This window comes from Stegodyphus dumicola, chromosome 9 (genome assembly GCF_044657685.1).
Source record: "Stegodyphus dumicola isolate Sdum_Otavi_A_Nest chromosome 9, ASM4465768v1".
In the NCBI taxonomy this organism is placed as follows: domain Eukaryota; kingdom Metazoa; phylum Arthropoda; class Arachnida; order Araneae; family Eresidae; genus Stegodyphus; species Stegodyphus dumicola.
In genome coordinates, this window is record NC_140776.1 from 148,173,599 (window position 1) to 148,190,621 (window position 17,023).

General features: G+C 31.9%; 1 protein-coding gene and 1 long non-coding RNA gene across 4 annotated transcripts in view; both read left to right on the top strand.

The window, feature by feature from the left end:
- Window positions 1-17,023, top strand: part of LOC118185054 (zinc finger MIZ domain-containing protein 1-like) — a 547,573-nt gene that overhangs the window by 15,525 nt on the left and 515,025 nt on the right. The window lies entirely within an intron of this gene.
- LOC146995509 (uncharacterized) lies at window positions 5,883-15,634 on the top strand. The gene is made up of 2 exons (XR_015043113.1): window positions 5,883-11,316; window positions 15,493-15,634. It is a non-coding gene; the product is annotated as an uncharacterized LOC146995509 (long non-coding RNA).

Genomic DNA, 17,023 nt, shown 5'->3' on the forward strand with positions numbered 1-17,023 from the left:
CAAATTTGAACCTTTCTGATACTTTTATTTTCCACCAAGACAACGACCCCAAACATACAGCTAAAATTGTGAAGGAATATCTCCTCTATCACACTCCAAGACAGTTGCGTACTCCTCCACAGTCACCAGACCTCAATTCAATCGAACATTTGTGGGCAAAATTGGAGAAACGAATTCGAAAACGCAATATTACGTCGGGAAATGAGCTAATTAGTAAATTGCAGGAAGAATGGGCGAAATTTACGTCGGATGACACTGAAAAACTAGTTCAGTCAATGCCTAGACGTCTGCAAGCTGTTTTGAAGAAAAAAGGATATCCTACAAAAGTATTGAAGTAATGTAAAAAAAACTTATATTTTGCTTTTTTTTTTTTTTTTTTTTTTGAAAGTGTACGCAGACTTATTGGAATTAATTTGAGTTTTTTTGACAAAATATATTTTTGAAAAAATATAAAAAGTATTACACTGATATTATTTACTTTGGTTTAATCCTAGTATCCGGTGCGCACAGGATTTGGCTACTTTTGGCGACTTTATGATGAGCAGTAAAAGCGGGACATATACGATGAGTAGTTAACTACTCATTCAAAGAAAATATACAGTTAAACATAGTATATACTATGTATATAGTATATATACTATGTGTGTATATACAGGTTGTAGGAAAAAATGTCACCCGGAAAAAAGGGAAACGGAAAGAATATCCCCGGAAAATAAGGAACGGAAAAAATGTCCCCCTTCGTTTGCAATGGGAAATATAAGGCATGTTTAGAAAGATCGCCAAGCTGGGTGATAAAAGTTTTATCTCAACAACCGTAACTTCGGATGACCGGAAACATGTGCGAGTAGAAGCAAGAAGATGTGTTGGCTGCTTATTTCTTCCATGGAGCCTACCTCCATAGTTTCTTCTCTAAGGTTAAAAATAGAGAGTTGTTTAGAGAAGGAAGCTTTCGCGATGGACGCCAGGGGGGAAAGGCGGGTTGTCCAGCGTCGGTCATTGTCAGGTCTTTAGTAATTACTTTCCTCGCACTGCATGTAGTTGTAGCCTTAAGCTGCGGTTTAGTGAAACATTTATTGACGCACAACAGAAAACTAATTCATCCTGAGCTTTGGTATAAGAAACAGTTGTAGATGCAATTTCAAGTTACGGTTTGCGATAAGAATAGGACTAAATTTTTTACCTAATTAATTTTCGCATAATTTTTTTTTTTTTTTTTTTTCTCATTTGATTTTAATTAAAAGTAACGCATCTGCACAGAAAACATTTGTTTAAATTTGCACTTAAGTTTGAAAACAAGAATACCACAGTTATTAAAATTAAGAGGTTTATTTCAAAATTATTAGTCTCTGAGGGACTAATGTTTTCATTTTGCGTCGAATCACTCTGAATGTCCGTTTCACTTTTCAAACTGTTGCCACCAAATATTGTGATAAAGCAACCGTACCTACAGCCATCGAGTTTCGAATGACGTAATCCTACTGCGAATATGGGCAACTGGAAGCCCAAATTTGAAATTTGGAATTCGTTTTATTATCGATTTTATATTTTGTAACGAATTTTTGATTAACAAACTCAAGAATTTCAAAGCGAGCCATGGCAATGTTGTACAGAAAAAACATTTTTATCTCCAGCGCGTGAGACTGTGAATCGGAAATTCTAAAAATGTGCTCAATTTAAAATTATTTTGCGATACTGCTCTTGAACTGAATTTTATGGTTTAAGTGCGAAGAATATGATATTTAATAAATAAAGGTAACACACAAAATGTTAAAAAAAGGCCCCTTTGGACGTAATTTAAAATCTGAAACCTTTCAGATTTTTTATTTTACTAAAATTTTAAAATCTAATTAAAATGGATCCCATAACCACGCGATCTGGATTTAAACATTTAATATGCAATGAACCCTCTTATAGCGACCTCTTCCAAAATAATTTCTCAGAGTAGAAATTAACACTTGTACTGAGCATTATCTCTTTAAGATAACCACTTCCACCAAAGACCAAAATAATTAGAAACGTAGATGATCGTATTAGAGAGGATTTAATGCATTTTACAATGCACCAATGCGTAACCTACTCAGAGCCGGACCATCTAGTAGCCCATAAACGATTGGCGACCATCTCCTTAAGACGATCACTTCCAAAAGTGACCGGCATTTCTATAGGTTTAAACAAACACTTGCACTGAATATCATCTTTCTAGGGTGGTGATCTTCACAGATATCAAAAATCAACTAGAAACATGGATGGATTAGGATTATTCAATTATGGCAAAGCGCACGAGGGCTATCTACCTAAAGGGAGGGATGCCTTCGTGGAGAACTTTCTAAGGGAAACTGGCTCGTATACATATTACACATGGGGAAAACCACGAAAGTGCCCATGCAGCCAGCCCGTTCGCGGGATTGGAATCTCGGACCGAACTACCAGTGTTCAGCGTCTTTACCGCTCGGCCGCTGATAGGCTGAAATCTGATGGATGGCTGATGGATATCTTAGAAAGGATTTTTACTTATAGTAGTTATATAAATTACAATTACGTGTAGAGCTTATGGAAACTTAAAAGCGGCCGAGCGGTTAAGTTGCTGAATACCCTGGTTGTTATATCTGGGTACGATTCCTAGCAAAGCAGCTTTTTGTGGTTTTTCCCCTATATAACGTGGTTACGAGCTAGTTTTCCTTAGGAAGCCCTCCACGAAGGCAACCATTCTCTTAGGCAGATACCTTTCGTGCGCTTTGTTATAGTCAAGTAAACCAAACCAAATTAAAGAAGCTTATTTATTCTACTCTCCAAATTGAGATCCAAATAAGTCATACGTGGGAGCTTTTCGTATTCATAACGTAAAACGTATCAAAATGGGGAAATTAAATAAATTTAATTATTTAACTTGGTTATCTAGAATTCCAGTTTTTAATTTATCTCTTGTTTCCAAAAATCTGTGCATGAATAAATGTGTAATAAAGCATAGACAGATAACTTTGAAATTCAGAGAATAACTTAAATGACCTTTGACCACTAGCAGCCGAGAGGTAAAAATAGTTGAATATTGGTAGTTCGACTGCCACGCCACGATAATTTCCTGGTAAGCAGCACATCCGCCATGGCGTTCAAACCATGGCGGATGTGCTGCTTACCAGGAAATTTTCGTGTTTTTCTCCATGTGTGTAACATAAATACGAGGCAGTTTCTATCAGACGTATGAAATAAATTTTGTCAACTACTCGCTATAAACAGTCCTCCATGAAGGCATCCATATTCCCTTCGGCAGATAATCTTATGGTACTTTGCCATAACCTAAATAATCTGAATTGATGATTATGCTAATTTTTTCTCATACTGAATCTGTTTTATTTATCATAAACTGTGTTAACTGCTTTAAATTAACCAAATCAGGATTTTTTTCTGTTAGATTTCCTTTTTGAAATTTTTCACATCATTTTAGAAGCCTAAATATGTCAGATCGTTTTAGTAAGACGTATTATTTGTAACTGTTTTACATATAAGTACAGAGAATCTCATGACGGCGAACTCTAAAAGTGTTTCCTACAACATAAATAAACAGGCTTTTATACATTTGCCTCTCTAATGCAACCATCTACTATATAAGTGGCCTAAAAATCGCTTGAAGCCGCCGTTAGTGGTCGCATTAGAAAAGTCTCATTATATTTGCATTTTTGTGGCATTTAATAATTTCAGTTACATGTCTGCCTTATAAACTATAATATTGATTTTTCAAGGTCGTGTAACAACTTTCAATATAAATTAGAATAGTAATAATCTTTTACATTCCATTCGGATTATTGTATTCGTATGAAAGCCTTGAATCAATTGTTGATCATTATTTTGTACGTATGCTATTGCAAAAATTTAAAAATTCTTAATTATGATATTTTCCAATATTCGGGCTTTAAATGCCCAAGTTATTTAATTTTATGCCAAGATTTAAACATTGTGCATTTACAATGAGAAGATCTTAATTATGGAACTTTTTAACATCTGGAGCTGGTTAAAACTGGTTGAAATGTGTTGCAGTCGCAGTTCGTATGCAAAACCATTCTCGCACTGATTTGTTTTATGCTTAATTTATAGCAATTTCCCTAAGTAACCAAATTTTAGATTTATATCATTTTTTTTTTAAATTGTGAAAATAAACAAAAAGAAAGGAGAAAATTTTTCTTTCTTACATTATAATTATTTTCAGTTCATCTTTTATGATAATTAGTGTATTTTTCAATTTTCCTCAACTGTCAAATCTTGTTGTATTTCTAAATATCTTTAGATTATTTACAGTCCCTGCAATTTTAGAGGTTTTATGTTAAACTCTAAAATAGTTATTAGAATAATTATTAGAAGCATTTGATGTAATTAATGACGTACGTCGCCCATAGATTCGCAAATTTTGAATTTTCAATATTGTTGCATGCACTTGAGCAGAAAATTCGTCTTTTCTAGCAAATTGCAAATTTTAAAATTCAAAAAATTCAACTCCACCAATCCAGTTTTCAGACTCAATTAAAGGCACTGAAGTTATTTAACATTTAAGAACTCTCGGTGATTTAGAATTCCCCGGAATTGGTACTCAAGAAATGATTTCAAAAATGCTCTTCTACATCTATTAATAATTGTTCTATCCCTTGAATAGCTAGTATCTACTGCATTTTCTCCTCATTTCTTCTTTGGTGGTTATTTGAATCATAGCAAAGCACGGGAACTGTCTGTCTAAGAGAAGGGATGCCTTCGTGGAGGACTTAACGAAGTATGAGAATGGGAAACTTGATTGTATTTACCTTACACAGGAAGAAATAACTAAATTATCTTGCAACCAGCTTGTTTGCTGGGATTTGAGCCCCTGTCGAACTGTCAGTGTTAAGCGACCGCCAAAGTCGTAGCTAGGGTTTTCAGCGCCCAGGGACAACTGAAGATTGATTCTACAATGTCGTAATATCAGTTTGGCGCCCCTTGGATTCTGCGCCCGGGGACAGATGGCCCCTTTGCCCCCTTCTAGCTACGGCCCTGGCGACCGCTGGAGCGCTGATGAGCTGCATTATGTATTCTGCTTAAGAATATAGAACACAAATGACTGTCAATTTTATTATATCATCAGTGTTTGGTAACTTTCCCTATGAAAATAAAATTGTTAGAAATATGAGTGAAAAGACATGTAAATATTTTGAATTTGGATTCAATTTAATCCCCTTCATGTAACATATAATGCAGTTTACGTAATAGCATTTAAAATTTTTGAATATATTAACACAAAAGGATACGGCAATGCTGTTACGGTATTCGACAAAATATGTCTCGTTTACGTATATATATATATACGTATATATTCTTTGCAGAAGGAAGAAAATTATAGCCAATGCAGAAAATTTCTAAATTCAATTTCGCCAGATAAATTTTACATAAAATGAAAAAACAATTTTCAGTACATATAAATAATTAATTGAATGAATGTAAATTTTTACTGCGGAATACATAAACTTATTTTCAGCTCAATGTAAAACTGTTCCCACGCAAAACTTATATTATAAGAAAAAGTTAAATGTCTGTTATGTCGAATATTTCTTCACTTAGATTGCAGAGACATTCGATATTTTATGGAAGCAGGAGACTTGAAAAATGAGCAACCCCCTCTCCGGGAATCGAACCGCGGATCTCTGGAATACGCCCCCAGCGTGCAGACCACTACACCACGAAAGCACGTCAAGAAGGCTCAAGTCTAAAATTTATGCATTTTAGTATTAATTCTATATTTTGCATATTAACATTTTAAAAATACCTGACTAAATTACTCCTGGACGGTTGTGTATAAACCTATGGTTTGTTTGATCAAGTGCGACTCATTTGTAAAGTATTGAATGGTGTACTCGCTTGCAAAACCTTGTGAATTTTGTTTTTCTTGAAAAATCGGCAATACTAAGTATGATTGCTAAATATTACATTCTTTTTAAGGGAACATTATAGTATAATAATAAGAATATTTTCTCCTGGGATATACTTTTATCAATGATATGTTACTGTAGCGCAGTTTTGCTAAATTCCTATAAATCAGTTCTAATTATTCTAAGCTGATTTACTAAGACTTGGAATGATGCTCAAGGCCGGCGCTAGACGTTTTGCCGCACGGTGCCTGCTTTACAACTTCAAAATTCTGCCGCCCAGCTCTTTCCAAAGTTCTAAAAATTTTGCGTTCTCTCAATTCTGCTGGCCGGTGCGGTCGCACCGATTGCATATGCTCTGGCACCGGCCCTGATGATACTAGGAATGACTAGGAAACGATATTTCAGATAATACTTATTATCTGAATTGTCATTTCCTCATAAACATGATGCTTATTAAAAATTACAGATGTTTTAATTAATAACAACCTTAAAAACTGGTTGTTAGTAGCTTTAATTTTGACTCCATACACTTCAACAATTAAAAAATCCAAAAGATAGGAAGTTTCCTTGTCAGCTCTTTTTGAGGCCTTTTCTAATACTGCTAAAATTCTGCATGATATTTGTTTTAGAACTGCTAACAAACTGCTAACAAAATTTTAAATACAAAAGTTATACTGCAATTTTAAGTCTGAAAAGTAATTAATTCAGACTTGAAAGCTCTTGAAACATAGAACTTGAGCTCAAAACAATAAGAATAGAATTTTGCATTCATTTTTTTAATTATACGATTATTGCTTCATTGATAACAATGTTATAAATAGTTCATTTAGAATTACACTACAATTGCTGCATTAGAATCCATATTTCTTACTAATTATTTAAACATGAAAAATGAGAACTATAATATTTATATGTACTTTTTAATCTCCAAAGTCATAATAAAGTTTTCTCATAAATAGGAAATTGACTGTTTTCAACAGTTTTCACCTCTTCGTCAAGATGCATTTCTTTTACGGTCCTAATTAAAAATTACAGAACAGCAGAACATAATCTTCTATCTCATGAAATTTGCTAAAACAAATTCTTTCGCATTAATTTTGAATTTTATTTAACTCTAATTTATTCAATATTTCGAGTTCTGGATAATCAAATTAGCGGTATCATTCTAAAGCTGCAAAATGTAATTAAGAAGCTCAGCTTCGTTTTTAATGATTCATTTTACCACGCCACTGGGAAAAAAAAAAAAAAAAAAAAAATATCTGAGTTTTCAGATTTTCAATTACGTCCAAAGGGCGTTTTTTTAACATTTTGTGTATTACCTTTATTTATTAAATATCATGTTCTTTGCACTTAAACCATAAAATTCAATTCAATAGCAATGCCGCAGCATATCTTTAGAATTTTCCATACACACTTCCACGCGCTGGAGACAAAAAGGTTTTTCCCAGCCGTAGAGTGTTGCCATTGCTCCCTTTTAAATCGCTGAGTTTGTTACTCAAATATTCGTTAAAGTTTTGCAAAATATAAAATCGATAATAAATCAAATTTCAAATTTGGTCTTCCACATGCCCATATTCGTAGGAGGATTACGTCATTCAAAATTCGATGGCTCTATGTACCGTTGTTTTATCACAATGCGAGAAATATACATACATTTATGCAGATTTTTCATTATTTAAAGGAAAATCTGAAAGCTTTCATATTTCATATTGCGCCCTTAAGGATTTTTTTAACGTTTTGTGTGGTACCTTTATTTATTAAATAAAATGTTCTTCGCGCTTTACCATAAAATTCAATTCCACAGCAATATCACAAAATATTTAAAAAGTGCAAAATTTAAGAATTTCCAATACACAGTTTCGGGCGCTGGAGATACATTTCTTTTTTCGTACAGTGTTCCTGTTGCACGCTTTTAAATCGATGAGTTTGTTAATTAAAAAATTCGTTAATGTGTTGCAAAATTGGGAATAGCTAATAAAACAAATTCCAAGTTCGGAATTTCAAGTGCTCATGTTTGGTTGGAGTACTGCGTTATTCAAAATTGGATGGCTCTAGGTACTGTTGTTTTTTGAAAATGCGGAAACATTCATGCATTCATGCAGAATCTTCATTATTTAGTTTCTTTAAATATAATGCATGGCAATAATATTTTGTAGCAACAGTTTGAAAAGTGAATCGACGCAGAAAGTGAAACCACGCAAAATGTCGTTTTGAGACTAATAGCCCTTTGGGCTTAAAAAATAAATAAATAAATAAATAAATGTTAGATTAGCAAGTTAAAAGTCAGAAATAACAACATTTAACCGATAAGAAAATCAGAACTCTTTACTATCTCGCTCGAAAAATGCAATTTTGAATAAAATAATAATTTTGCTTCTTTATTAAATTATTCTTATAACAGGGCTTGCATGAATGGATTATATTCTACTATAAGAAATTTTTTCATACCAATAAATTGCCACAGTTAGAGACAGAAAGTACAGTAAACCCTTTCTAAGATGACCACAGGTTCATAAGATTTTGGGCTTTTGCGAATTAGAGAAATAGCTCTCAGCACCGATGTCCAAGTTCTCAGAAATACTGATCATCATAGGAAGAAAATCACCAGAAGAAAGTTCACTATTCACATTCGGAAGTGCATTATTCTATAAATGAAAGTACATTAAGCCGATTCGATTGCGTGTATGGCCGTATCTATTTATATATAGGAAAAATTTTAATATAAAATAAATATAGTGTAAAATATATGTTACCGTTAAAGCGTATAATTAAGTTATTTCCTCGAATAAGTAAGTATTTGGCGGGGGGGGGACTAGTCAAGCCGGTTTAGCTAATTATTTTAAAATAACTATATTAATTAGTATAGAATATAATATTCTATAAACTAACTAATGATAAATGCCGCTCAGACGGTGTAGTGGTTAGGGGAGCGAACTTCGATACCTAACGGCTTGGGTTCGAATCCAGGGGAATGCATAGTTCTAATGGTCCGTCCCTTCATAGGAGGCAAAGGTGGCCCACCTATTAGGTGACTGCATAATAAAGTGACAACTGCTTCTGGTCAAGTCGAAGTCGGCTGAGGGACCATCATTCATATTAAAAAAAAAAAAAAAAAAAAAACTTAATAACAAAAAAAAAAAAAAAAAACTCAAAGGTTTCAGGTTTTAAACTACGCCCAAAGAGGGCGTTTTTTTTTTTTAACGTTTTGTGTGCTACCTTTATTTATTAAATATCATATTCTTTGCACTTAAACCATAAAATTCATTTAAATAGCAATGTCGCAAAAGAATTTTTAAAAAGCATATCTTTAGAAGAATTTCCGATACACAGTTCCGCGCGCTGGAGATAATTTTTTTTTCGTATAGTGTTGCCATTCCTCGCTTTTAAATCGTTGAGTCTGTTAATCAAAAATTCGATAAAGTTTTACAAAATATGAAATAGATAATAAAACAAATTTCAAATTTGGGCTTCCAGATGCCCATATTCGCAGGAGGATTACGTCATTCAAAATTCGATGGCTCTGTGTACCGTTGTTTTCTCACAATGCGAGAAATATGCATATATTTATGCACATTTTTCATTATTTAATTTCTTCGAATATAATGCAGGACTCTAACATTTGGTGGCAACAGTTTGAAAAGTGATTCGCCGTTTATAGTGATTCAACGCAAAATCGCAAAACGAAAAGAATGGTCCTCCAGAATCAAAGTCTCTTACACCTAATGATAAACCGTTAAAGTGGGGGGGGGGAAAATGACACTATAAAATATCTGTCGTTTTATAAATTAACTGATGATAAACCGTTAGTGTTTAGAAAATTATATTTCATATTACGGATAGATTAAATAATAACGGAATGCATAATATAATATTATTGCTAGATTCGTTAAACCGTAATAAAAAATAACGAACTATACTACGCCAATAGTTCTGTTTAGCAGCTTTCGTGTGCCGTCTTTACTGACAATTCGTCATTTATCAACACTTTAATGTGAACAAGCTGTTAGCTTCCAGTTAGGGATGGATGAAATTTAGTTTAAAGACCGGCAATCATTATTTAACAGAGGAGAAACATTTGCTCCCCGTGAATTCTTTCCTTCCGGGTGAGGTGGGTCGGTTTCTTTAAGGAAACGGGTGAAGCAAACCACGGGGGAGAACATATGATTTTCCCGCAGGCAAGTTGGAAAAACCTGCTATCGAAATGACCTTGCTCAGCTGCAGCCAGCTCAACGTCTTACCCTTAAAACCTCCCTCAAGAGAGCCCGCTATAACCCTGCCCGTTTGGCAGGTTTCCCCATCTCCAATCGGCGACATTATTTGGCGAGATTTTAGAGTTCCTTTTTTTCCGTTCCTTATTTTCCGAGTGACATTTTTTCCGTTCCTTATTTTCCAGGGACATTCTTTCCGTTTCCCTTTTTTCCGGGTGACATTTTTTCCGCACACCGTATATACATATACTATGTGTGTATAGTATATATATAGACGTTCTTTGGATCATTTTTGGTGTTGGCGATAATTTTCAAAGTCACGCCAAGGCTGCACCGTATAATAGGATTTTACCTTTACTTTTTATTTAAGCTTACAATTTTAGCTAATCGAAGAAAAAAAGTGCAATGATTAAAATGCACTTTTCTATGCTTTAAGTGTTTTTTTAAATTTAAAATTTAGTCTGTACGCAGACTTTTGTGACTAACTGTATGTGTTTTCGTGATTTTCCGCATGTGTAACATGTATGCAGTATCTTCTGCATGCATACGTTAATAAAGCGGGCTCAGCCTAGGTAAAATCGCTGTACAGTGGTAGTTCGGTCCAACTTTCGAATACCAGTAAGGTATCCATCCCCTGAGGTAGCGGCAGCCCGCGCAAATCTGCTGAAAACTGGTAGTTCGATCCAACTTTCGAATCCCGGGGAACGGGCTGGCTGAATGGTTGTTTTCGTGATTTCCGCATGTGTAAGGTGTATGCAGTATCTTATGGATGCATACGGGAATAAACCGGTTAAAATCGCCGGAAACTGGTAGTTCCGTCCAACTTTCGAATATAGGCGAAATTTAACATGGGAACTTTTGAACAATGAAATGCGGGCTTGCCCGCTAGTTAGATAATTAAGCACGCTAAGGTGATCTGCCTAAGGGGAGGTATGCACTGTAAAAAAAAACCTCGAAGTTTACAGACAAAAGTCTTGTATAGTTACAGAAATGCGAACAATTACGAAGGAAATACCTGTAACGAACACAGAACCAAACGAAACTGTAAACTCTACAGGAGTTTTTCAAGAAGTTTTGCTTGGATTTTGTCCGTAGCGTGTGATCACGTGGCTTAAAACGGCTGAGAGAGAAGAACCAATCAGGAAGAAAGTGGAAAAACAGCGTCTTAGCGGGAGAGTTCAACGATAGTCGCCATGTTAGCCATTATTTTTGCTATGGTCGAGGTAAGTTCGAAATAGTGTTTGACGTGTATTTTACTAATTTTATGTAATGTATTTGTTATGTTCTTTACACTATCTATAATTAAATTCTTTTAATGTTTAGCTTATAATTCTAATGCTCCTAAATAAACCTGTGTTGAATTATTGTTAAGAGTTCAAATCACAGAGCTTGTGTTCCATTTAGTAAAATAACAACTTTTATTCGTTACATCTGCAGGTGTCTGCAGTTAAACTGCTCATATTTATAAACAGAAACAAATTTGTTAATATGTTAGTTTAAAAACAAATAAGCTTAATATTAATGTTCTATCTATAGTCTAATAATTTCTCATGTTAAATATTTATGTATCTTTTAAAACATATCGCGTTAGAATATTCATATTTTTCATTTTGTTGACAGATGTAACATTATTATTCCATACATGTTATCATTAATCCCAGCGTGAGCTGCTTTAGAATATTTTTCAGAGCATTATTACACTATGTATGTTATTATTAATCTCAACGAAAAAGAAAAAATAAATGTAATATATTTAAAAAATTCGACAAAATAACTTAACATACATTAAAAATGGAATATCATTTCATTAATACATGCGATAAGTTCGCCTTAAAAGATTATACAGTCGGATAGCAATTACATATTTGTAAAAGTATTCAATGTATATTATTTTTTGTGTTAAAGATAGTTTTAATCCAGGACAGTCTTTACCAACTTATAAAGCATCTATTAAGTTGCATTATAACCAACATTTACAAAAGGCAATCGAAATGCCGTGACTTTGACATATTTTTAACTATGATGTAACATACTAGGAACATTAAAGAAAAAAAATTCTATTTTTTCCTTTATGCTTGTTGAAAAGTAAAATATTAATAAAATGGTACAACATTCATTCTAGTACTTACAATGTAAATTTACATATAAATTTACTATAAATTTTGGTGCAAAGTTCATTATAAAATGCATTTGCTAATATTTAATAGTTATAGCATTCAATATCAAATCATGGAAATATTAGTAATGATACGTCAGTTGCATATATTAATTTCAATACTCAGCTCAATGCCAAATTTCTTCTATATCTGAGATAACATGTATTTTTTGAGAATAATTCTTTTGTGTCATCTTTTCATTTAAAAATCTCTTTGAGATATATTTTAATGTGAATTATTTTCAAAATTATCCTCATTAGAATGAATGTTGTTCTCTTTATTATGTTTGAAACTGCCGTTACGCTAAAAAATATATTCAGAAAACTATTTATTGCTGAATGTTTAAAATAAGTTCTACTGCTCCTTTTTGACAAAGAGTATCCATTTGAATTGCAGTTGGTTTTAATTAATCGTTGGTTGTATTTTTAAGAACTACTTGATAAAATTCAACAAATTAATTCAATCTATGAGTTCATCTGAAAAACCTAAAATTTTTATTCCAATTCTGTCATGTGTATATATTTCAAGAATGAAAAAGAATTACAAATTCACTATCCAACAATACTGAGTAATATGTTGTTGATATAGCCAAACTTAAAATGACCCATTTTAAAACCAGATTAAATAAATCATCGCGTATTTTCGGTCATCGAATTTCTTTGGCGTTAAAATTGTCATAGATTTAGTAAATCCAAGGGTCAAGGTAAGCTCAAATATTTTTTTTCATAGTTCATATTTGCTAAGTTATAAATTTTGCTGATGCAAAAGTTATGTAAACATATGCTAACATATGTTAAGCAAACATATGCTTAGAGTATTTGAACTAGTGTTGAAAAATCACTGGAATTTAAAATGTAATTGACAGTATGCCTTAAAGCTTGTTTTGGTAAAAGCATATTTATGGGTGCCCCTTGGCAAAATTTGGCGATTTTTGGCAGTACATGGATACCAAGTTTGTGCAATTCTTTGACCATGTTATTTTGGCTTGTGTAGCGACGATTTGTGTGCCAAAAACCGCCGCTACACGAAGACAGATTGCACATACTCGGTATCCATGTACACATCGACCTATTTTCACTTAAAAAAAATCTGTGAATTGTACAAACTTGGCATCGCACACTCCCTTGACTTTATCCATGTACACATCAACCTATTTTCACTTAAGAAAACATCAGAGAATTGCACAAACTTGCGCTCCCTTGATAATACAGGGAGCACCCTTCAATATACTCTAACTGCTGTTTTTCATAAATTAAAACATTTTAGGCATTTAAGATATCTTCCTGTAAGTTACAACTAAATGAATGACTCTTAAGCATAAAAATTTCAAATTTTTATGCTTAAGAGTAGAAGGAGTTATACACTTTTTAAATAACAGTGTCAGAAAAATATACTTTTTAAAATATGTAAACCATTGTTTGAAGTATAGAAAAACCTTCCTTAGCAACTATACCTCTTTAAATGATTATGTCAAGTATTCTGGTGATACAAACATTGATATTAATTATCACTGAGAATCATGCTTTGTGAAGTAACCACCTCCATTAAATATCAAAATTGTACAAAATTATGGAAAAGTTATAGAGTGGTTTTACTGTATACTTAAAGTATATCATATCACTGTTAGATATTGATGATGTAAAAGATATTATCTAATCATATATATTTCAAGCATTAAATAGCTTAGTGTAAGTCAATAAGTTTTCAGATTCTGACTTTTTACCCTGTCTTTCACTATGTAATATTTTTCTAGCAACTGTGTTAAGTACCAGTAAGTAAGTTTCTGTCTTAAATACCACTTAATGTAATCAGGTATCATCTGTTCTGTCTGTAAAACTTAATCGTAATAAGTGAACAAATGAATATCTGTAAAACTAAAGATGACACTCTATGTAAAAAATACAAGTATTAAAATGTCTATGAGAGGAACATTTAAAATATTAAATCCACGATCAAATTTTGCGACATCTAAGATAGAAAATACCCAAACTGACTAGTTAATTCAGAGGATGAATGCATGTAACATCATTGTTCATGTGTTTGTTAATTGTGTAAGTATTGAAGTTCATGCATTAATTGTTGATAACTATATTATTGCCCTTATATATATATACTTGCATTTCAAAATTTTGTATATTTTGCCAGTGAGCTAAGTATTAAATGCTGTTACGTATAAGTTCATATTATGTGGAAAAGTAGTTTTTGATCTAACACTTTCTGAGAATTTTTTAATGTTGATCATCAAGCTTAAAGCATATGGCTGAAATTACCAGTATTAACCATAATTTAATTATTCTCCTGTTTCAGCGTTTCTCAAACTTTTTTCGAATAGAGATTATGTGAATTATCATAATTTGTGAATCACCTTGCTGCTGTTCCCTTCGAAAGCAATTTTTTAGCATATATTACTACTAGTACACTTATATTTTAATATATAATTAAAATCCGTTATATTTCATAATTAAGTCCATTGAAGAAAAGTTATATTTCTAATATTTCAAGATTATTAATGAGAAGGATGATTTGTAATTCTTGCATGGCTCTTCTATATTTGGATATATGATGGTAAGACCACAGTCTTAGTGGATATATGATAGTATATTTGGATATATGGTGGTAAGTACCACAGTTATAGTGCTTTAAATCCATCTTTTACTGCTAAGACTGAGTGGGAAGTCTGTAAGTAGGGTAACCAATAATAAATTTCACAAAATGTCTATCTTACGAGAAAAGGTGATAGATGATTGTCATATGTAACTTTTTAAACTCTGAGATTTTTCAACTAAATTTTTTTGTCTCCTTTGGAAACTTCGGAGGACCATGAGGGCAAGCTGTATGATCCACAGATTGAGAAGTGCTACCTTAATACATTTCAATTTCTAGAGAAATTAATCTTAAAAAAAATCTGATCATTATTAAAACTACTTTACAGATTTATTTTATATTACAAATAAATATAGTAAATATCTAATAAACCTCAAATTATTTTCTGCAAAATGAATTATTTAAATTTGTACTGTTTTTGCTTCAAAAATGGATGATACATGCAATTTATGATTTCATGAAAGGACCAAAAGGAATCTTGTTTGCAATTTAATTATTTAATTTAAAAAAAGATTTAAATCATTTGGAATATGTGCAAGTGCATGCAATTATTATGAAGAGATTCTAAATTAAAATGTCACATAACAAATTTAGAATATGTTATGTACTTCTAACGAATGTGATTTTTTCTTTATTTAGGAGCCATGCTTTGAATCCTAAGAAGAAGAGGACTGCACCTTCACAAGAATAATTAAAAATAACAATAATATAAATTTTGCCTATTTTTTTATTTTATTTTCCTTTTGGATAGTTTTCAAATAAAAATAAACCTATTTTTGTTTTTATATTCTGTGTATTGGAATAAAGAGTCGAAATCCATTGCAATATCCAATATTTTCAAAATATGATATTTTTTGAAATAAAATATATGATTATGGAATATTACGTTAAAATGAAATGGTTCCTTATGTAACCTGTATGTTACACTAAAAGGCTTCATCGAATACTTGTAAAGTAATGAGCAAATACTAAGTTAATATCTTGTGTGAATGAATATTATCTTACAGAATTTTTTATTCCATAAAAATCTATCTAAAAATATAATTTTGTTGAATGAAGATTTAAACATTTTCCCCGAAGATTTAAAAAGTCGTTTGAAATAATGATAACAAAAACATTAATCTGAACCATTTAATAAATGAATAGAAAATTTTGAGAACAATTAAATCATCCACAGGAATTTTGAAATAATCATCGTATTTTTGACATCAGTTAAAGAAAGAAAATCTGAGTCATTTTGATTATAGTGATAAATTAGTTCCATTAATAGTAGGATAGAAAATTAAAATTTGAAGGAGCCATTATGCATTATCAATTTTTCATTAAAAAATTTTTAGTTTATTACTACTATCATATCAATTATTAATGCTGAATTCTTTATCTTCAGTTTTTACATTCTTTTCTTAATTTTCTAGGCATAGCAGAGAAAAATATAATTATAGGATCAAGGCATTTCCAAATACATTATATTTTCTTCCTTAAATTTTTAAGATCATTCTATATTCATCATGTATTATAGACACAGTATCAGGGGATTCTGTTCAATTTTTCAGTTAGAATTTGGGACGAAGTTGTGAAGTCATACCTACATTAAATGCTTGAATTGATTATTTGAAATATGACAAAGCAAGAGAGGGCCATCTGTCCAAGGAAAGGAATATTTTAAGGAAAACTTCATGTTACACAAACATTTACACAGGCAGCCCATTCTCTAGGATTTAAATCTAGAGCCAAATGCTAGTGTTCAGCTTACTGTCTGGCTGCCTGTAGGCAATAAATGTTTTAGTAGAAGGAATACTTGAAAAATTAAATTTAGGACTAACTAATTCTTCAATTTTGTATTCAATGAGAAGAATGCAATTTATTAATAAAGTTTTAAATCTGGGAAAATACCTGTGCAACTGTCCGATTAATTAATCTATTATTTCAATTAATGGTCAAGCAGAAGAGATTAAAAAGCATTTATGCCTAAAAGAATTATATGTTGTAATTAAAATGAATAATGCAATTAAGCATGAAAATAATTTTGGATAACTTGTGATAACTGAATTTAAGTTCATTGTTGAGTTACATAAGTAATTTTTTTTAGAATTTGAAAAAATATTTAGAATTGTTTATTGAAACAATTTCATTAAAATATTTTTTTACTGTAATCATATCCAATTGCAGT